The 23,380-nt window shown below is 47.9% G+C and overlaps 1 long non-coding RNA gene across 1 annotated transcript in view; it reads left to right on the top strand.

The window, feature by feature from the left end:
• The window catches only part of LOC109252293 (uncharacterized), a 101,465-nt gene extending 79,606 nt beyond the window's left edge, over positions 1–21,859 (top strand). Inside the window, exon 3 of the long non-coding RNA XR_002073933.2 lies at positions 19,461–21,859. This is a non-coding gene — a long non-coding RNA (uncharacterized LOC109252293). The remainder of the gene's footprint in view (positions 1–19,460) is intronic.
• The last annotated feature ends 1,521 nt before the right edge of the window (positions 21,860–23,380 follow it).

Raw genomic sequence — 23,380 nt, 5'->3', positions numbered from 1 at the left:
CCTCTAGGGGATGCAAAGGATCAGGTGAGGTTCACTCCCCATCCTCGGGGAGCAAAGCTTCATGCAGGTAAACAAAAATGTCCTTAGCCTGTGAGTGTCAACAGCAGCAGAAACCACAAGAGCCAGCTGTTTGTCAGGGAGGCGGGAACTGATCATGAGAAAGAGCTTTCGAGATGAGTGCAGGCTCGGGGATGAGGGAGTCCATCAGAGATCCTCCCAGCCCTCTTGACTCCAAGGCGGGCCAGCGACCAGCAACCTCTTCGTCTCCTGGGAGCTTGTCAGTGATGCGGACTCTCGGGCCCGGCCCCAGACGGAGGACCTGGGCTTCGAGAATGTGTTTTACAATATCTAAAGTGACCACAGCGAGATGCTACTTCACACCCGTTAGGACTGCTATTATGGAGGAAGGAGAAGGAGAAGAGACCATTGGGACTGCTATTATGGACAAAGGAGAAGAGGAAGGGGAGAGGGAGGAAGATGAGGAGGAGGTGAAGGAAGAAAACAAGTGTTGGCGAGGATGTGGAGAAATTGGAGCCCTCGTGCACCAGCGGTGGGAATGCAATATGGCGCACCCGCGGTGGAAAACAGCATGGCGGTTCTGCAAAAGACAGAGAATTATCACGTGATCCAGCAATTCCACTTCTGAGTGTATTCCCAAAAGAACTGAAAACAAGGTCTCAAACAGGGATTTGCACATCCACGTGCTTAGCAGCAGTATCCACAACGACCAAAAGGCGGAAACAACCCAAACGTCCATTGACAGGTGAACAACGAACAAAATGCGACATCCACATGCGGTGGGATATTATTCAGCCTTAAAAAGGAATGAAGTTCCGGCACAGGCTGGAACACGGATGAACCCTGAGAACATTATGTGGAGTGAAATAAGGCCCTCACAGAAGGATGGATATTGTATGATTCCGCTTATACGAAGGGCCCTAGAATAGTCAGATTCAGAGAGACAGTAGGATGGGCCTGGCCAGGGGCGAGGGGTGGAGGGCACAGAGGGTTGTTGTTCAACAGATCCAGCGTTTCAGTGTTGCAAGAGGAGAGGAGTTCTGGAGATGGATGGCAGTGCTGGTGGTGGTGTCACCACAATGTGAATGTCCTTAAGGCCATCAAAGCATACATTGGAAAGTGGTAAGTTTTAGTTATGTATATTTTACCACCACCGACAGAAAGGCACGAGCACTATATAAACAAATACCTAGAAAGCTCCCCTGTGCCACCAGTAAGGAGCTTGGGAGTCGCCACTCCACCCTCACAATCAGCCAAAAGGTGAGCAAACTGAACAACCAACAACTCTTCTCAGATCTGTGAAGAGAAGTGAGGTCCCAGAGCAGCCCACTGCCCCCAAAGCTGGAGAGACAGACGGGGCGGATCCGGAGAATCCCAGCTGATGCAGCAGAAATCTCCACAAACCCTAGGGCCTTGGGAGGGAACCAGGAACTGTAACTGACAACCTGCTGGAGGCTCAGTGGGGACAAGTCCCAGAGTGGCTGGGTCATAGGGAAGGTCCCACACTTCCATGGGTCTTACCTCCAGAAGCTCTATCAGGTTCTTGCAGTAAATAGCAGAGAAAAATCCCCTTGTGTTTCTGGTAGGGAGGGGGAAATCGAGTTTTTTGAAATATGCCAGAGCCCTCATAATAAGGCCTGCCTTTGGGAGAAACTAGTTAACCAGCACCTGCCCTGCTGGGGTTTTATCAGAGCCTAACTGACCTACGGGAAGGGAAATACTCCACTCCAGTCCACTCGAGCCATCCTGTCCCACCTAAGCATGGAGGAGAAAACAAACAGAGAAACATTTGTGAAGTTCTCAGCCCAGAAGCACAGGCTCACTAAAAGCCCTCCCCCTCCCCCTTACATCACGTTACCAGAGGCCTATTTACAGCAACTCCTTTTACCCAGCGCATCACATCCTAATATCAGCTAAAAAAATTATAAGGCGTACTAAAAGACAAAAAACAGTTTGAAGAGACAGAGCAAGCATTAAAACCAGACATGGCAGGGATTATCAGACCAGGAATTTAAAACAACTATGATTAATATGCCAAGGGCCCTAATGGATAAAGAAAACGGTATGCAAGAGCTGGTGGGTGATCTAAGCAGAGATGGAAATCCTAAAATGGACCGGAAGGAAGGAAGGAAGGAAGGAAGGAAGGAAGGAAGAAGAAAAGAAAAGAAAAGAAAAGAAGGAAGAGATCAAAAACGCTGTAAGAGAAATGGAGAGTGCCTTTGATGGACTTAATGGATTTAACATGGCTGAGGAAAGAATCCCTGATCTCGAGGATATGACAGTAGAAACTCCCAAAACTGAAAATCAAAGAGAAAAAGACTGAAAAAACACCAGAATGATCCAGAACTTGTAGGACAACTACAAAGGTGTAACACATGCACAATGGGAATACCAAAAGGAGGAGAGAGAGAGAGAGAGACAGAGAGAGAGAGAGAGAGAGAGAGAAAGGAACAGAAGGGATACTATAGAAGCAAGAGTCACTGAGAACTTCCCCCAAGTTAACAACAGACACCAAACCACAGATGCAGGAAGCTCAGAGAACGCGGAGCAGGAAACATGCCAAAGAAACTACACCTAGGCATATCATTTTCAAATTCCAGAACATTCAGGATAGAGGAAAGATCCTGAAAGAAACTAGAAGAAAGGAAACCTTACCTATGGAGGAGAAAAGATGAGAATTGCAGTCAACGTCTCCTCAGAACCTTGCAAGCAAGAAGAGAATGGAGTGAAATATTTAAGTGTTGAGAGAGAAAAAATACCAACCTAGAATTCTGTGCCCTGTGAAATTATCTTTCAAAAGTGAAGGAGAAATGAAACTTTCTCAGACAAACAAAAATTGAGCGAATTTGTTAACAGGAGACCTGCCTTGCAAGAAATGTTAAAAGAAGTTTTTTATGGGCACCTGGGTGGCTGAGTTGAGCATCCAACTCTTGATTTCTGCTCAGGTCATGATCCCAGGGTTGTGGGATCAAGCCCCAGTCAGGCACCACACTGATTGTGGAGCCTGGTTAAGAGTCTCTCTCTTTCTCTCTGCCCCTCTCCCCAGCTCACACATGCTCTCTCTTTAAAATAAAATAAATAAATAAATAAATAAATAAATAAATAAATAAAATAAAAAAGTTTGTTTGTGCAAAGGAAAATAATATCAGAAACTCAGAACTACATTAAGAAAGGAAGAGCATCAAAGAAGGAATAAGTGAAAGTATAATTAAAACATATTTTTTCTAAGTATATTTATTTTTGAGAGAGAGCGAGAGAGAAGCAGTGAGGGAGGGGCAAAGAGAGAGGGAGAGAGAGAGTCCCAAGCAGGCTCCCCACTGTCAGTGCAAAGCCCAATGTGGGGCTTGAACTCACAAACCATGAGATCATAACCTGAGCTGAGGTTGGATGCCTAACCAACTAAGCCACCCAGGTGCCCCTAACACATATTTTTTTTAATTCTTGATTGACCTAACAAATAGAAGTTTGTTGAAAATAATAATTGCAACAACGTATTCAATTATATATCCTTAATTATGTATCTAATATACCTATTAGCATATAACTTCTATACACTAACCAAAAGAAAGCTGAAGTAGCTATAGTAATTTCAGACAGAGAAGACTTCAAAGCAAGGAAAGTTATCAGGGATAACAAGGGCATTACATAACGAGAAAGGAGTCAAATCTCCAAGACATAACAATCCTTAACTTATATGCTCCTAACAACAGAGCATCAAAATATGTGAGGCAAAAACAGGTAAGACTGCAAGAATAAATAGATTAATCCACAATTATAGGCAACATCCCTCTATCATAAATGGATAAATCCCTCAGGCAGAAACTTAGTAAAGACATAGTTGAACTCAGCAATGCCATCAACAATAAATGTCTGTTGACTATTCATTCAACAACAGCAGAATACATATTCTTCTCAAGCTTACATGGATCATTCACCAGGATAGATTGCATTCTGGGCCATGAAACACACCTTAACAAATTCAGATGTACAGAAATCATATAATATCTTTTCCCACACCACAATTGGATCAAACTAGAAATCAATAACAGAAAGATAATCCCAAAATATGTGGAGATTTAAAAACATACTTTGAGCACCAGGATAGCTCAGTTGGTTAAGTGTCTGACTTTGGCTAAGGACTTTGGCTAAGGACTCACGGTTCATGAGTTTGAGCCCTGCATTGGGCTCTGTGCTGACAGCTTGGAGCCTGGAGGCTGCTTCAGATTCTGTGTCTCCCTTTCTATCTGGCCCTCCCCTGTTTGTGTTCTGTCTCTCTCTCAAAAATAAATAAATATATTTTTAAAAAATTTTTAATTAAAAAATTTAAAAAAACCATCCTTGTGAATAACACATGGGTCAAAAAAGAAATTTCAAGAGAAATTAAAAATATTTTTAACTAGGGTGCCTGGGTGGCTCAGTTGGTTAAGCATCTGACTCTTGATCTCAGCTCAGGTCATGATCTCACCATTTGTGGGATCGATCCCCACATTGAGCTCTACACTGACAGGGTGGCACCTGCTTGGGATTCTCTCTCTCCCTCTCTGCCCCTCCTCCACTCACCCTCTCTCTTTCTCTCTTTCAAAATAAAGTAATACACATTAAAAAATATTTTTAACCAGAGAGAAATGAAAACACAACTAATCAAGATTTGTAGGATGCATGGGGCGCCTGGGTGGCTCAGTCGGTTAAGCGTCCGACTTCGGCTCAGGTCATGATCTCACGGTCCGTGAGTTCAAGCCCCGCGTCGGGCTCTGCGCTGACAGCTCAGAGCCTGGAGCCTGCTTCGGATTCTGTGTCTCCCTCTCTATCTGACCCTCCCCTGTTCATGCTCTGTCTCTCTGTCTCAAAAATAAATAAACATTAAAAAAAATTAAAAAAAAAAAAAAAAGATTTGTAGGATGCAGGGAAAGCAGTGCTTTGAGGGAAATTTATAGCATTGAATGCACATACTTAGACAAAAAGAAAGCTCTACGATCAGTTATCTAAGCTTCTGCCATAGGAAACTAGAAAAAAAGAGCAAATTAATCCCAAAATAAGTAGAAGAAATAATAAAAATAAGAGCAGACATCAATGAAATTGAAAACAGGATATCAATAGAAAATATCCATGAGAACAAAAGCTGATTCTTTAAAAAGACCAATATAATTGATAAGCCTTTGGCCAAGCTAACCAAGAAAAAAAAAAAGACTAAGAACACAAATTACTAATATCAGAAATGAAAGAAGGGACATCACTACAAATTCCATGGACATTAAAAGGATAATAAAGAAATACTATAAACAATTCTGTGCCCACAAATTTGATAACCTAGATGAAATGGACCAATTTCTCGAAAGACCCAGTCTGCCAAAACTCACACGAGAAGAAATAAATAATCTGAATAGACCTGTATCTATTAAAGATAGTGAATCAATAATTAATAACTTTCAGAAACAGAAAGTACTAGGCATAGATGGGGTCAGTGGTGAATTCTATCAAACATTTAAGAAAGAAATTACACCCATACTCTACAGTCTCTTTCATAAGTTAGAAGTAGAGGGAATACTTTGTAGCTCATTCTGGGAGTCCAACATCACCCTAATACCAAATCAAAGACATATCAAAAAAAGAAAACTCCTCACCAATATCTCCCATGAATTTAAAAGCAAAAAAGTCCTCAAAATATATATTAGCAAATTAAATCCAATAACATAATAAAAAGATTTTTACACCACAACCAAGTGGTATTTGTAAGGCTGATCCAAAAACCAATCACTATAATCCATTACCTCAGCAGTTTAAAGAAGAAAAATCATGAGATCATGGTAGAGGCAGAAATAAACATCTATTGACAAAACCCAATATCCATTCATGGTAAAAACTCTCAGTAAACTAGGAATAGAAGGGAACTTCTTCAACTTGACAAAAAGATCTACAGGGCACCTGGGTGACTCAGTCAGTTGAGTGCCCGACTCTTGATTTTGGCACAGGTCGTGATCCCAGGGTTGTGGGTTTGAGATTCCCTCTCCTCTCACCCACTTGCTCTCTCTCAAAAAAAAAAAAAAGTATATCTACAAAATACCTACAGCTAACACCATAATCAATGGTGAGAAACTTGAAGCTTTTCTACTAAGATTAGGAACATGGTAAGGATGTCCCTCTCACCACTCCTTTCCAATATCATTCTCAAAGTCCTAGATAATGCAGTAAAATGATAAAAGGAATAGAAGGTATACTTATTAGGGAGGAAGAAATAAAACTTTTGCAGATGACATGACTGCCTATGAAGAAAATCTGAAAAAAGATCAACAACAACAATCAAAAATCCTGAAACTAATAAACAATGATAGCAAGGCTACCGATACAAGATATAAAAGTCAACTGCTTTCCTATATACTAGCAATGAACAAGTGGAATTTGAAATTAAAAGCACAATACTATTTACATTAGCACCCCCAAAATGAAATACTGAGGTGTATACCTAACAAAGTATGTATAAGATCTATATGAGGAAAACCATAAAACTTTGATGAATGAAATCAAAGAACTAAATAAATGGAAAGATATTCCATGTTCATGGATAGGAAGACAAGTCCTGACAAGATTTCAATTCTTCCCAACTTGATGTAGAGGTTCACTGCAATCCCAAACAAAACCCCAAAATATGGAAAGGCCAAAGACCCAGAAGAGCAAACACCATACTGAGGAGGAAAAACAAAGTCAGGACTGACACTAACCTGACTTCAAGATTTAATATAAGACTACAATAACCCAAACAGTGTGGGATTGGTGAAATAATAGGAAAATAGATCAATGGAACTGAGTAGGAGAGAAAGAGACTCACATAAATATAGTCAACCAACCTTTAAGAAAGAAGCAAAGTTAATAAAATGGAGAAAAGGCCCTCTTTTCAACAAATGGTGCTCGAACAATTGGACATCCTCATGTAAAAAAAAAAAAAATGAGTATAGACACCATTCTTACACTCTTCACAAAAACTGACTCAAAATGGATCACTGACCTAAATGTGAGGTGCAAAATTATACAACTCCTAGAAAATAACAGGAGAAAATCTAGATGATTTTCACCAACCCGTGGGTTTGGTGGTGCTTACTAGATATGACACCAAAGGCATAAAAGAACGAGGTGATAAGCAGAAGTTGATCAAAAGTAAAAATTTCTGCTCTGTGAAAGACACTGTTAAGAGGATGAACAGGGGCGCCTGGGGGGCTCAGTCGGTTAGGTGTCCGACTTCAGCTCAGGTCATGACAGTTCGTGAGTTCAATCCCCGCGTCGGGCTCTGTGCTGACAGCTCAGAGCCTGGAGCTTGCTTCCGATTCTGTGTCTCCCTCTCTCTCTGCCCCCTGCCCTGCTCACACTCTGTCTCTGTCTCTCCAAAAGTGAATAAACGTTAAAAAAAAAAAGAGGATGAACAGACAAGCCACAGCCTGGAAGAAAAGATTTGCAAAAGACACATGTGGTAAAGGACTGTTATCCAAGATATACAGAGAAACTTACAACTAAACAAGAAAACAGACAACCTAAATTAAAAGATGGATCAGATCCTTAACACACACTTTACCAAAGAAGATATACAGTAGCAAAAAAGTATATGAAAAGATGCTCCACCTCATATGTCATCAGGGAAATACAAATTAAAGCAATGAGACACCACCACACTCCTATCGTAATGGACAAAATCCAAAACACTGACACCAAATGCTGGCAACGATGTAGAGAAACTCGGATTCATTGCTGGTGGGCATGTAAAATGGTCCAGGCACTTTGGAAGACAGTCTGGCGGTTTCTTACATAACTAAGCACACTTACCACATGATCCAGCAGTCAAGCTCCTTGATATTGACCCAAAGGAGATGAAAACTATGTCTACACCAAAGCCTGCTCATGGATGTTTATAGCAGCTTTCTTCATAAAATGGGGATAAGAAAGCGTCCACCTGAAGGGGGCTATTGAAGAACCCACTGGGGTAATGCAGAATAGTGTCCCCAAATTCGTGGTTACTGCTGTCCACTGCACCCCACCCCGGCCCAGGAGGAAGCTGGTGCTAACCAACCCGTACAGGCCCCGTAGGGCAGAGTTATCAGCTGAAGCTGAAGCCTGGGGACAAGAAGCGTGACAGGGGGCACGGAGAAGCCCAGATGATCGGACCAGGGCCAGCTGAGGTCAGGAGTCAGAGAAGAGGGACCAATGAGGAGGGTCTGGGGTGAGGCGGGGCCGAGGCAGACTCTGAGGGAGGCCCGCCAGCCACTGAGACCCTGCCGGTGCCCAGCGTCTGAAGGGTGCCGCTCGGACCTCCCACCCAGAGCCCCTACCCTCAGCCCTACCTCTTTCTGCCCAGACTCACACACGGCAAAGCCAACCTGGGTTACGGTGGAGAAGGCAGCGGGCCTGGCCTTAAGGACCGGGGTCTGCAGGCGGCTCTGGGTTGAGCCATCTTTGAGGCCGGAAACGTCAAGACCAATGCCAAGGTCGCACTCGAGTCAGTGCCTGTTCCAAGATCTACTCCGGGCTGACTTCAGAATGGACACCTTCCCACAGATTGCTCCACAGGCCAACCAGCTCTCTCGTGTGAGCTACCCGCTTGGGCTGTGGGGCTCGGGCCCACTCCCCTCAGACTCCCTCAGACACAGACCCAAGCCCACCGCTCCTGGGGCACAGAATACCCCCACCAAAGACTTGATAAACAGAGGCAGGGTGACCTACGCCCGAACACAAGAATTCGGAGACAAGACGGAACGGGGCGCAGCCGGCCACAGAAGTTGTCCAGTCCCCAGGCTCCATAAGCGCCCCAGGGGGCTCTTCTCCTTCCCACCAAAGCATCCAGGGGCCTGGCTCCTATCTGCCCCGAACCCCAAGACCCAGTGCCCCAGAAGACAGAAGGTGCCGATCAAAATCGCTATCACAGCACATTTAGTCTAATTGTGAGTCTTCGCAGAGAAGAGGGGGGCTGAGGAGGGCGCCAACGTGAACGGTAAATCATTTCTGCGGAAAGGGGAGAAGCTTCCCTTGGAAATTAAGGGACGGCTGTTGACAGGCCGGACCATCAGAACGCCAGCTGCCTAATGAAGCAATAAAGGCCTTTGTTCTCTCCACTTCTTGCTGCCCTGCTCTTACATGTACAATTATTACAAAAATCAAAGAGAGGAATGTTGCCTTGAGATATGATTTCCATATTGGTATGGATTTTATTATACAAGCCGTACAATACGCTCCATTATCATTTTGATTATATGCGCCTTTCATTTGCAGTATTGGACCATTATCTGTGGTACATTCATTACATTATAAGAAACTGGAACTCTATCCTTAAGATGAATTGTAAAAAAGGATTTCTATTTTTGCAGATTGATATTTCAGGGGAGAACATTAAGCAGCAACCATTATTTGTAAAGTTTGGGGTTTTTTTTTTTTAACGTAAACTCTTAAAAGAAGGAAATAACCCTGATATTTCTAACAGACAGAAAAGCCCCAGGCGAGATGCAATAAATGATTGCAATTTAGAATGTGTGTACTATTAGGGACTCCTGATTAAATTGTAAGTTCCTTGAGAGAAAGGAAGTCAAACAGATGACGTTGGGGGTTCAGCCTGGTGCCTGGGTGAGAGCAGCTCTCAGACTTGGAGGACAGAAAGATTGTACCTTCAGCTCAGGCCCCCAGACCGGGGAGGTTAGGTTCCCAGAGAACGAGGGAAGTTTCAGCGTGGGGCGGGGGGACAGTTATCCCTGAGTCTGGGTGGGATGCTTAAGGTCACCAAGTTCATTTCTCCTGATGGAGACCCTAGAAGAGGGGTCATCTGGCTGTGATGCAGGAGAGCTGGCTGAGGTCTCTCGGAGGAGCCCACAGCCTGACATGCCTCCCAAGGTGCCCAGGGCATCGGCCAGAGAGGTACCAGCAGGGACACTGGGGAAGGGAAGGGCTAGGGAGGAAAAGAGGAAAAGAATCTTGTAAGGTCGGTGGCCACCCTACTCGTCCCCCCGCATCCCACCAATCAGAAGTGAAACAGAGTCCAGCCTGGTGCTTCTCTCTGCGGGGTCCCAAGGGGGGGCTGCAATCCAGGCAGATTCAAGCCCAGACTGGGTGCTGCTGAAGTCGAGGAGCTCTGTGTCCTTGGGCAAAATCCTTTACCTCTCTGACTCAGTTTCCCCATTGATAAAAAGCAGCTAATATCTAACTTGGTCAAGGGTTTGCTAGGATGATCCAGTAAAGCTATCGGTGGAAAAGCCCCTTGGGGAGGAGAACGCTCTTTACTTCACTAATAATAATAATAATAATAATAATAATAATATAATGTATACACGATTACAAATACAATCGCTCTGTCCAACTCAGCCCATCTAAATTGCAAGCACCATCCATCATTCAGGGCCCAGCAGGAATGCCACCTCCACCATGGGGCCCTCCCTGATCTCCCAGCCAGAAGCGACTGCCACGCATAGCACTTTTCTTTCTCTTAAATCACTCTTCACTTCTGCCCTTGCATTAGAGCAGAATTTTCAAACTTCAGGTCACTGGGCATTAGTAGTGGGTCATGAAATCAATTTTGAGGCTAGCAACCAGCCCTTCCTCTTTTTCAACAGAATCGCCTAGAATAGAAAATAGAGCGCGTTACACAAAGTGCAAGCGACTGTCGCGTCATGAGGCTTTTTTCCCAGACGGTACTGCGTGTGCTGGGAATCCCTTGTGATACGGGTTTCTTCTGATGGGCGCGGTTCAAAAGTTTGAAAGCCGCCCCATCAGAGTCTGAGCTCCCCCCGGGGGGGCAAAGCTCCCTCCTCGTGAGTTTCCCGTCCATCCGGGTGGCGCAGAACCGGCCCCTGACTTGGGGCATGGATTCCACCCATGTTCGTTGAATGACTCTTCGTTATTCTAGTTTCTATATCACTGTGTCCTCTACCAATTGGGCCTGTGAGGGGTCAGGGAGAGTGTTCAGTTACTGTCGCAGCTGATGGGAAGGTCCGGCGTTTTATTATCTGTTCCTGCGGAGGCAATTAGAACTCTTTAGAAACAGTTTTTCCACGTGTACCAGGAATCGCCCAAATACTCCCGCCTCATTAGCTGCACGCCAGAGAGGATTAAACACCACCCCCTCTTCTGTGGCTCACTGAAGCCCCGCTCCGCCCCGGTGGATGGGGCTGAGTCGGATCTTTAGAAGATCCTTTTATACACTGTTATATTGATTTTTAAAACATTTTTCCTCAACACAATGAAAAGCTCAGCCAGGGGTCTTCCTTCAACTTTGAGTTGAAATCCATACCTTAACCCCTTCCTGCCCAGAACCCACCCTGCCCTAGAGTGACTGGTGGGGGGGGGGGGGAGGGGGGAGGGGGCGGGGGGCTACAGCAGGACCAGACGTTACCCGTGTGGTTCTCCAACCCCATTTAGGATAAATATATTGATTTTTGAATAAACATCTTCATTTCCCCGTTCTCTCCAGCCTCCTAAGTGCTCGACATGGAGCCTCATGGGGTGAGTCACACGTTGATCTTTACCTTATTTAAAAAAAAAAAAAAAAAACAACGAGTGTTATTCTTAGAGCTCGTAGCTCTTTATTTATGTGAACGTATGTCTCAAGTACAAGTTCATCAATTACTTTAATTCCCAGTGAATGTGGAGCTGGGTTTCGAGTGGTGCTGGGAGGTTAATGCATCCTTTTAGCTTGCTTTCAATCTTGATGGGGGTTGGAAGTAAAGGTTCCCAACCATCATCTGCTTTAGCCTGTTGCCAAGGGGAGGGCCCAAGCCGGCATGGCCCCCCTCTTCCTCAGGGAGGGCAGGCCGGCCTCAGGGGTGGTCAGGGAGAAGGCAGCCCTAGAGGCCTGCACCCTCTACATTGAGGGGTGCACACCATCTGCCCGGTTACTAGCCCTCTCCTGCTCTCCAGAGCCTACCTGACAACCTTCTCTGCCCCACCTGCACCTCCGTGCCCTAGGCTGAGACCCCCACCCCGTGCCAGGCTGTGGTGGGGCTGGAAGGCACGGTCCCTGCCTCAAGGGAGAGGGGATGGTCATGGAACCTCTGAGAGTAAGACCAGTGTTCAGGTCGAGGTAAATGCAGGGCTCCAATGTGGAGGTTCGGGGAGTCTCCTGGAGATGGTGACCCTGACCTAGGGGTTGAAGGAGAGAACAGGACGGCAGGGGGATGCATCAGAGGCCTTTTAGACACGACCAGTGGGATGATGGGTTCAGACGGCAGGGTGCCATGTCTGAGGAGTCAGGGCTGGGGCAGTGCGAGGCTCAGTAGACCAGCTGCATCTCAGAAGAGATGGTTGGACCCTGGACCTGGGCTTCTCTGCTGGGAGGAGGTCCCCACAAGAGACTGAGCAGAGGGAGCCAGGAGAAGGATTCGGGGCAGAGGCATGAGGGGCCAACTCTAAAGGGCCAGCCTGGGAGGGGAGCCCGGGAAGGAAGGGGTAGCCACGGAGACGGGCAGCCTGGGGGAGGGAGGGCAGAAGCCCAGGAGAAGGAACTCTGTAGAAGGCTGCATGCCTGAAACAGCACGGAGGGTCAAGGGAAGAGTCCCCTTGGGTGCAGCAGTGACGACACAAGAGAGTACATCATGTGCAAATCTCTCTCCCTTTCGGCAGGTTGTCTCTTCACTCCGTCGATTTCCTTCTCTGTGCAAAAGCTTTTTAGTTTAACGGAGTTACAGTTGTTGATTTTTGCTTCGGTTGCCCTTGCCTGAGGACACATCCATAAATACCTTGCTAAGACCCCTGTGCCAAAACTTACTGCCCATGTTTTCTTTCAGGAGTTTTATGATTTCTGGTTTAGGTTTTTTATCCATTTTGGTTTTTAATCCTTTAGTCATCTAGGTTTTTAATCCATTTTGATTTTATTTGTGTATCGGCTGTAAGAAAGCGGTCCAGTTTCATTCTTTTGCGTGTGGCTGTTCAGTTTTCCCAGCGCCATTCGTCGAAGAGACTGTCTTTTTCCCCATCGTATATCCTTGCCTCCTTTGTTGTAGATTAATTGACCACATAAACATGGGTTTATTTTAGGCTGTCTCTTCTGTCCCGTTGATCTGCGTGTCTGTTTTTGTGCGAGCACCATACTGTTTTCATTACTACAGCTTTGTGGTATAGTTTGAAATCTGGGATTGTGATGCCCCCAGTTTTGTTCTTCTTTCTCAGGATTGCTTTGGCTCTTTGGAATCTCTTGTGGTCCCACACAAATGTTAGGATTATTTGTTCTCGTCGGGTGAAAAAGCTGTTGGTAAGTTGACAGGGATTGCCCTGAATCTATAGATCGCTTTCGGTAGTGTGGACATTTAACAGTATTAATTCTTCCAGTCCATAAGCCTTGGTACATTAACATCCAAAATCTACAAAGAACTCATACAGCTCAACAACAAAAAAAGCAAACCATCCAATTTAAAATGGGCAGAGGACCAGAAGAGACATTCTTTCAAAGAAGACATACAGATGGCCAATAGACGCATGAAAAGATGCTCAACGTCATGAATCATCGGGGAAATGCAAATCAGAACCACAATGAGATATCACCTCACACCTGTCAGAAAAGCGAGAATCAAAACGACAAAAAATATCAAGGGTGGTGAGGACGTGGAGAAAAGGGAACCCTCGTGCACTGTCGGTGGGCCTGCAAACTAGCACAGCCGCCGTGGAAAACAGTGTGGAGACGCCTCAAAAACTTAAAAATAGAACTACCATATGAGCCAGCACTTCCACGGCTGTGCATTTACCCTAAAGAAAATGAAAACACTGATTCAAGAAGATCCCTGCACGCCTCATATTTACCGCAGGGTCTCAAGATGCGGAAGTGACCTAAGTGAGTGTTGATGGATAGATGAGTGGACAGAGACGTGGCGTATATATGCAATGGAAAGCACTCAGCCCCCAAGGAAGAGTGAAATCTTGCCAACACGGGTGGACCTAGAGGTATAGTGCTAAGTGCCGTAAGTCAGAGAGAGAGGGACAAATGGCGCATAATTTGACCCTCGTGCGGAATCTAGAAAAACAAAACAAACGAGCAAGTGGACACAAACTCGTAAGGACGGAGAACACACCAGTGGCTGCCGGAAGGGAGGTGGGTGAGGGGGCGGGCAAAAGAGCTGACGAGGAGTAAGAGGGGCAAACTTCCAGAGATGAAATCAACAAGTCACGGGGTGCAAAGCACAGCGTTACGGGAACACGGTCAACCACCCTGCAGTAACCTCGCATGGTGATGGATGGTGACCACCCTTTCATAGGGAGCGTTTCATAATGTATACGTGTCAAATCACCGTGACCTACACCTAAAACTTATACAGTGCTGTAGGTCAACCATACTCTAACTTCAAAAAAAAAACTAATTTAAAAAGGGAAGAGGCAATCGCTTCCTTTGCCCGAGTTATTTGACCAAAACAAGGAGAGCGAAGGCCGTGTTGTTGTGCGGGAGGGAAGATGGAAGCAATTCACACCGTTTCTAAGGAGGGGGGGTGGGGGGGTCATCCCACCAGCATCAAAGAAGCTGACCCTCAGACCGCCAGTCAGCGAACCACCACCCAAAGAAACTTGACCTTTGAAAGATTTGCCACCGCTGCGGTCCCCTGGCCGGCCTGGGTGTCCTCAGCCTCAGAACTCCGCCTTCTTGCTTTCCTTCATTTGTTCACTCAACAGATATTTGGTAGTTTCCGTCCATGTGCCGGACAGCGGGGGATGGGACAGAGACAATCATGCCTGAACAGAACCCACCGGCTATGGGGGCTGCCGCTGCGGACTAAGGCCAAGTCGACAGGACCATGGAGAGAGCCCAATGCGGTGACGGGGAGGCAGGCAACGGAATAACAGGGGGCACCCACCCCCAACCCAAGGGGCCCAGAGGAAGCTCCCAGAAGGCCAGGTGTGTGAGCGGAGACGAGGAGATTGCATGCTGGTCAGGGAGGGGACGGCCTGGGGGAGGACTCAGGCCTGAGAAACAGGAGCGTTTTGACATCCTGGGAGAGTTGGATAGAGAGGGCAGCTGCGATGAGACCGGAGTGGGGAGCAAGGCCTGGACCCGCTAAGGCTTTGGATTTTGTCCTTAGAACATACAGAACCAGGGGCGCCTGGGCGGCTCTGTCGGTTAAGCGTCCGACTTCGGCTCAGGTCATGATCTCATGGTTCGTGAGTTCGAGCCCCACGTCGGGCTCTGTGCTGACAGCTCAGAGCCTGGAGCCTGTTTCCGATTCTGTGTCTCCCTCTCTCTCTCGGCCCCTCACCTGCTTGCTCTCTCTCCAAATAAAAACATTTAAAATTGTTAAACAAAAAAACATATGGAACCAGCTAAGGGCTTGAAGATGCTAGATAACATAACCAGATTCACATTCTGTCAACGTCATTTAGACCAGGGGTCAGCAAACTCGCTCTATGAAGGACCAGAGGGTAACCCTTTTAGGCTTTATGGGCCAAGAGGCAACATCACGGCTATCATACAAGGACATATATAACAAGAGAAGAAAGAAGTTTCCACAAAACGTTTTATTGATGAATGTTTGGTATATTTTTGTGGCACAGGTCTACTAAGAAGAATGGGATTCTTTTGGGGAGGACAGTGCTTTGCTTAATCGCGGTTCAAAGCCGGTGTTCCCTATCATGTCGATTGCATATGTTCATCTGTAAAAACCATTCTCAGCTCACGCAAGAACAGGCAGTGGGCCCAGGGTTACAGCACGGACAGTGAAAGATGTGAGAAAGTCCTAGACCCTCTAAGGGAGAAGAAGCCTGCAATCCTAGGACAGCCAGAGTCAGCCCGAGGAGGTGTCCAGGAAGGCTTCTCGGAGGAGGCAAGATTCAAGCCGAGGTTCAAGATCAGTGAGGGCAGAGCAAGGTGCAGTCGGGGGCGTGGGGCAGAAGGGACAGTCTGCATCCAGGTGCAGAGTAAGTCGGGGGTTGCAGTCGGAGAGCCAGAGTGTCATGAAGAAGGGACTGGTTCTACAGAGCTCACAGAGCAGGACAGGGACCCAGGGTCCCCCTGAAGGCTGAAAAGCCTACCACCCTATTGTAAGCAGGGAAAAGGTCTGCTCAGACAGGCATCTTGGGAAGATCTCTGGGGCTCCAGGATTGAGAAGGAACCTGAGGGGCCGGGCCGGGGTGCGGGAAAGGCCGTGCCCCACTCCAGGTGAGTGGCGAGAGCCTTGATGACGGCAGGGACCTCAGGGCCACAGAGGAGGTACGTGCACCCGAGGAAGAGGACGGCAGTCTCCAGTCTCTGGAGGAGGGACTGGGGCTCAGGAGACACCAGCTCAGGGGGGCCCGGGAGACACCCGGCCATGCAGGGCTGAACCTCAGAGGAGAGAACTGGACGAGAGACACGCGGCTGGGGGCCTTCAGCAGAGGGAAACCAGCGACCCCCCAGGAAAGGCACAGGGACCGAGGAAGCAGAGCTGGCCCTCAGAGAACAGGAGAAATCAGGGAAGCGAGGTCCAGGAAAGAGAAGTTTGCCTGAGGAAGGAGCAGCCAGCAGGGGGCCCAGGCCCCACAAACAAAGGAGGTGTCCATGGTGCCCAGCTCCAGGGAGAGGACACAGAATCACAACACGGGGCAGACAACTATTTCCAGAAGCTTGCCTTTGAAAGGGAATTAAGATCCTGTTGGATGTGGAAGGGCGGGTGTGAACAGTGATGATAAGCCAGGAAAGAAGGAAGAAACACCGTGAAATGTGTACCACACTAGGACGTTAGACCCTCATCTTATACCAGAGGATGCCAGGGTGACCCACACCCTCAGCACGAGAAGATTGGTGTCTCCTCGCAAAGTAGTACGTCCGCCTTCCCCCCCACACACACACACCTTTTCCTTGTTTGAGACGGAGTAAATCTTAACACATACAATGCTCTTCTTTTCGCTTTGGCCGCCAGGAAGCTCAGCGCTAAGTCCGTGGGCCAAAGTAACAGCTATATGGAAGAATGAGCCTTGCACATCAAATCTCTCCCCCTTAAACTGATCACACCCTTCGCCTGTATTCTCTGTGGTCCCCAATTCCGTTTCGTATTTTTTAATTTGTGACCACGTTCCATCGCTTTCTCCCAGCAGGCTGCTGCAGACGTTTTGTGGAACGAGGCCATGTGCCCGTGAGCGATTTTGTTCCCAACAGCACCCTTCCCCAGAAAACCCCGGGGGCTGGGGAGTGTGCCGAGGCCCGAGCTTTGCAGGCCGCTGCAAGGTGCACCGGGGACGGAGCTGTGTCATCCCCGCTGGCATCCCCACGACCCTCCCGCTGTCCGAGCAGAGCTGCTGTTCCACCACCGCGTACACGTTGCTGAGCAAAAAGAGGGGGAAAGGCCGCGCGATTTCTAACTAATCTCCAATAAGTCAGATATAGGGTGTTTTTTTTCCCCCACCTCTGGGAAGATTGTCAAATGAAACAATGTGGCTTTGAGCTTCTGACAGATGCTAATGAATTGTTGTTTACATTTTTGATTTACTGCCTAAACAAAGATAAGACATGCTCTTGAAAACACATTGAATGCACAATCCAAACACATCCATTAAATCTGTCACAATAAACATGACAGCTTTCTTCTAACCTAACAACTGGCATGCCTCATTTGCATATTAATGAGAAAACTGGGATCAGCCTGCACAAATTACTTATATCTCATGAAGGGGCTGCTCCTGATGGCAGCAAAGCACTTGGGGTGTAAATACACCAAGTTAATACCTTTGCCGTTTTGATGCCTTTTCCGGCTCTTCACTTGGGCAGGCCTACAGGCCCGGCTTGGTTACCTCTGCCGGCCCTCCGGTCCAGGGACCCGCGATGAGCGTCAGCGTGAACTCAGAAAGAGCTGGATCCACTTATAATTCTCTCAGCGCTCCACGGATACTTACTGAGCAACTACTATGCGCCCGTCAGTACGGTGAAACCTTGGCTTGCGAGCATAATTCATTCCAGAAACGCGCTTGTAATCCAAAGCACCTGTACGTGAAAGCGAGTTTCAAGAACCATCGGCTCACTAGCGATCATGTGACGTTCAGCGTCGCGTCCTACTCGTGTCGCAAGACCCCGCTCGTTCGTCAAGTTAAAACGTATTAGAAATGTTTGCTTGTCTTGCGGACACTCGCAGGACGAGTTCCTCGCAACCCAAGGTTTGGCTGTATACTAGATATTTATCGAGCCTCGACTAGGTATGAGGAACTTTCACGTACATCAACACATTCACGCCTCACTGGAAGCCTTCAAACAGGGTTGACCAAAGCAAAGGTGTACGTGCCCCCCACTGCCCTTCCTCGCCTGCAGCAGACATGACTAATCAACACCAGACCCCTCCCGTGGACCCTGCGATAAAACTCACAGTCCTCCCAGCGCAAGAATCCAGGAGGCTGCCGCCATCCACAGGCAATGAAACCCTCTGGGATCAGCCTTAGATTAGTCACGACTGCTGCCTTTAGAGAAGTGAGGAGCGACTAACTCAGAGAGGCCCAGGTCAACCAGTTGGTAAGAAAAGTCGAGATTCAAGCCTGGATCCTCCTGCTACCGGCCAAGTCCTCCCTTCCCTGATATCTCTTGGCTCCCGGGAGCACCTCGGACTCCCGCTCTCCACACGGCTCCGCCTGGCCCACGCTCTTGGGTAGAAATTCCGTTGGTTATGACTTATCGGCTACCAGATCACTCGAACTTAAGCGGCCGGGAAAGGAAGTCCTTCTAGGAAGGGGAGTCCAGGTGCCAACATGACGCCCCAGGGATTTCTCCAGCGTCACCACTGCTGAAAATCTGCGGGGAGGTCTGCCCTCCATGCACACCTCAGACAAGACATCAGAATCGAAGAACAACAAGTTGGCAGGTTACAAGGTGGAGAGGACCGAAGGCGTTTCGTAAGAAGAGGGATTCTCTGGGACTGCTGCCCCTGGGCATTTTAGTCCAGATTATTCTATCCATCTCCTTTCACCAAGGGAAAAAAAAAAATTGTATTCCAATTAAACTAAGATGCAAATGGAAACATATCTGGTTCTGTTTCTCTTCCCCTTCATTAATTCTCCTTAACCGCCGTTTCTTGAGGTTTGTGTGCTAGATGCTGGGCTGAGTGTAACATGTTCTAGGAGAAGGATCCCAAGACGGACCCCAGTGTCGCCGGCTTCCTGGTTTTCACACTTATTAAAAAAAAAAAAAAGTTTATTTGTTTTTGAGAGACAGAGCACAGAAAGGGGAGGGTCAGGGGGGCGCAGAGGATCTGAAGCGGGCTCCGCGTTGACGGTGCAGAGCCCGACGCGGGGCTCAAACTCACGAACCGCGAGATCGTGACCTGGGCCGAAGTCGGACGCTCAACCGACTGAGCCGCCCAGGCACCCCTGGTTTTCACACTCTTATGTAATAATCCCCTCCCGTTGAGCGTAGGCTAGGCTCGAAAGCTTGCTTCTAACAAATAGGATGTGGCAGGGGAGATGAAACATCACGTCCAATATGAGGTCATAAAGACTGTGGCTTCCATGTTGGGCTCTCTCTCTCTCTCTCTCTCTCTCTCTCTCAGTTGCTCGCTCTGGGGCAACCATGTCATGAGACAGCCCAGTGGAGAAGTCTACATCGTGGGGAACTCCCTCCAGGCAGCCTCGAGCCAACAACCAGCCAGGAATTGAGCCCTCACTTCATCAGCTCCTACGAACAGCCAGGGAGCGAGCCGACGTTGCGGCTGAGCCGCACGTCCCCCTCGGGTGAGTCCTCAGATGAAACCACAGCCCTGGCAACAGCTCGGCTCAGCCACACCTGGGTCCCTGACTCACAGAAACAGTGAGATCATAAATGTTTGTTGTGCTCAGTTGCCAAATCGGGGGGTCGTTTATTCGGCAGTAATAACTAACTAATACATGTTAGGTGGAACCACATGAAATTGTGGCTTAGTGAGTTCAAAAAATAGTTAAATACCGACAGTTTTCTATAGGTCAAACTAAATGCTTTATTCTACCCATTGCATGTAACATCTTGCAAACTGCAAACGTGCTATTGAAACTCACTCCAAAAAATGTGGAAATGGGCCCTGAGGGGCTAAGTGATTTCCCAGAAGTTACAGTCTGCATGTGTTGGAGTCAGGACGCAAACCCACGACATCAAGACCCATCCTCCTAAGTGCGGTGCGCCCCCTGTGTGCCAGGAATCGTGGTCGGCACCAGGGGACAAATGAAAGGGCCACCGCCATTGCCATCAAGAAGACAGAAGGGCTCCCCAACAGTCTTTAAACAAAGAGAAAGCCGGAACCACTGGAGCAGAGTTGATCTGGGGATCCCCGCAGCACCCCCACGGACCAAAGGGTAGGCATGAAACACACAGACACCTGAATGTAATTATCTTGAAGCGATCAGACCTCTGGTATTTCTTCAAGGAGGCTGATCCTGCCTCGATCCCTCCGGTCTATCAGTCACTCTCTCACAATTATTTGCCTTTTCTAATCAGCAGGCAGGCTTCTGAAGCCCGTTCTTGAACCCATTTATCATCTCCAATACTATGTGCAGGGAATCAATTTTATTTTCCCTTGCTGAGCCTACCAGCATCTCGTTTGTAATTAGAGAAGTACGCGTGAGGAAAAGGATTTGTTGTTGCTAAATTAGGTCAAATGTGCTCTTCCTCGGAGTGTCTGGCATGTTTGTGATGTGCCCTGCGTTGCTGGCCGTGGGCGGGCTCAGGCTGCGTCACCTTCCTTCCCTAAATCGATAGCCGTCATTATTTTTCCTCGAAGTCACTTCCGGAATTGTCTCCACGGCCCCCGGCCCTGTCCGAGGGATCCACGGATGGAGGGAGATTGTTCCCAGTCCACTAGGGCTAGATCTGACATTGACCTTGCCAAATCCTAGTAAGAAACTCTGCTACTGGGAACAGTGCCACTTGTGATGCCCCACCTGTGTCCAAGTGGTCACTTCCTTGGGGGCCACGAGGGCTCTTCTAATCACGGTTGGGAAGCAGAGAGGAAGTTTCATCGCCTTGAACCCTTGGTGGCATGAGAACTGTGCTTTGCCTTGAGAGGAACTTTCAAGAACTGCTCTGTTGGGGGGAGGGGTTGGCCCACAGTGTGACCCAGTCTGGGATCTCACTGCCCTCTTTCTCACCCTCTTACTTCCCCATACGGAGTAGACAGCTGGGCTCGGGAACCACACCTCTCATGGGCTCTTTATCTGGGAGTTTGCCAGAAAGAGAAAATGGGAAACACGTCCTCAGACATCACAAGAGAGGATGATCCAGCAGCCCCCCCCCCCCCACCAACCCCGTTTTCACATTAAAGGCATACCTGACAGCTTGCCCCACGGAGAAACCTCATAAAAATTAAGATATTCTAGATATTCTTAGGAAAATGATATATTGAAGAACGACTCCCCGAGCTGATAATGGTAGTGCATTTGAAAAATAGACCAGAGCACCGTGTTTAAAAGCCTAAGGTCATAAAAGGTATTATGAATGGATGGATTGGGAACCTCTACAAGCAGACTTCATTGATGTCACCGTAAACGATGAAATGCTGTCACTCTTTTTTATATATGACAAGAGGATATGCCGCTGCATCCAGATCTCATTGTAGAAACTGTCACACTCACTGAAATGGCATCACATAAGCTATTTATGACGATATGCGGGAAAATACGAGGTTAAGAGATCTTTATCTGCCGTCTATGGAAATGTGCTTCCACACTGAGGCGGGTACAGGAAATAACCTTCAGGATTAACCCATGACAACTGGGAGAACGGAAAAGGGAGATTAACCATCGGAGACACAGCTGCATCCAAATTACGTTTCGGGGCGTCCGGGTGGCCTCGGTCGGTTGAGCGTCCGACTCGATCTTAGCTCAGGTCTTGATCCCGGGGGCATGGGATCGAGCCCCACCTCAGGCCCTGTGCTGACAGCACGGAGCCTGCTTGGAAGTCTCCCTCTCCCTCTCTTTCTCTCGGCCCCTCCCCCCCCCCGAAATAAATAAATAAACTTAAGAAATGGATCATGTCTCTGCTCACTCTGATGCCTGGGCCTCGTGGACACAAACGTTCTTCTGGCGTTCTCTCTGCGTCAGCCTCTTGAAATTCCACAACAGTGTCGGCCTGACAGGCTCACAACAAAAAGTTCATCCTCCCCCTTACAGAAAGTAGAGAGGCTTCTGGAAACAGCTACCCAGTTGGGAGCCACATCTCCTGGCCACCCTCACCGCAGGCATGGCCACAGGACTGGCTGCCACCAGTGAGATATGAGTGGAGGTGAGGTGTGTGGGAGTCACTTCCAGGTCAGTGTTCTAGAAGCAGCTGTGTTTCTCCACAGTCTGTCTGCCCTTTCGATGCCTGGAGGCAGAGGACTCCAGGCTCTACAAGACAGTCAGGTCACAACATCAAAGAACTCTGAGCCCTGGATCAGGAGAAATGGAGAAATGGCCCCATGGAGAAATGGCCCCATGGAGAAATGGCCCCAGCCAACCTTGGACCACCCACATCACACTTTACATAAATGGGAAACGAACTTGTATTTCCCTGCGAAGCCAAATGAAATGTAGAGGTCTGTTTGTGACAGCAGCTAGCGTTATCCTTACGAATACAATTTAGTAACAGTCTTTTTTTTTTTTTTTTTTTTTTACGTTTATTTATTTTTGAGACAGAGACACAGCATGAACGGGGAGGGGCAGAGAGAGAGGGAGACACAGAATCGGAAGCAAGCTCCAGGCTCCGAGCCATCAGTCCAGAGCCCGACCCGGGGCTCGAACTCGCAGACCGCGAGATCGTGACCTGAGCTGAAGTCGGACGCTCAACCGACTGAGCCACCCAGGCGCCCCAGTAACAGTCTTATTCATCCATTCAATGCCTGGGGAGAGCTCTGGTGCAGCAGCCGCCAATCGGCATGGAGTTCAGACCTGCTTCTGCCACTGACCGGTTTGGTAACATGAGGTACCTGGGGAAAATCGCTTACTTTCTCTCAGCCACCGTATACTTTTTTTGTAAAGTGAAGATTTAAAAACTCCTGACCCTTGGGGCGCCTGGGTGGCTCAGTGGGTTGAGCGTCCGACTTCAGCTCAGGTCGCGATCTCACGGCTCATGAGTTTGAACCCCGTATCAGGCTTGTTACTGTCAGAGCAGAACCCGCATTAGATCCTCTGTCCCCCTCTCTCTCTCTGTCCTTCCCCTGCTTGCACTCCCTCTCTCGTCCATCAACAGGCACGTGGATAAATAAAACACGGTATCTTCTCATACAGTGGAATATTGTGCAGCCATAAAAAGGGAGGAAATTCTGAACCATACTACATCGCGAATAAACCTTGAGGACATCCGTGCTAAGTGAGATAAACCAGGTACAGGGGGACAAGTATTGTATGATTCCACTTCTACGAGGCCCCCCAAGTAGTCAGATTCATAGAGACAGAGAGCGGAATGGTGTTTGCCAGAGGCTGGGGACCAGAAACGCGCAGTTACTATTTAGGGAGTACAGAGTTT

This window comes from Panthera pardus, unplaced genomic scaffold, assembly GCF_024362965.1.
Source record: "Panthera pardus isolate Hobbes unplaced genomic scaffold, ASM2436296v1 HiC_scaffold_22, whole genome shotgun sequence".
Classification (NCBI taxonomy): Eukaryota; Metazoa; Chordata; class Mammalia; order Carnivora; family Felidae; genus Panthera; species Panthera pardus.
This window is presented reverse-complemented; position numbering and strand designations above follow the sequence as displayed.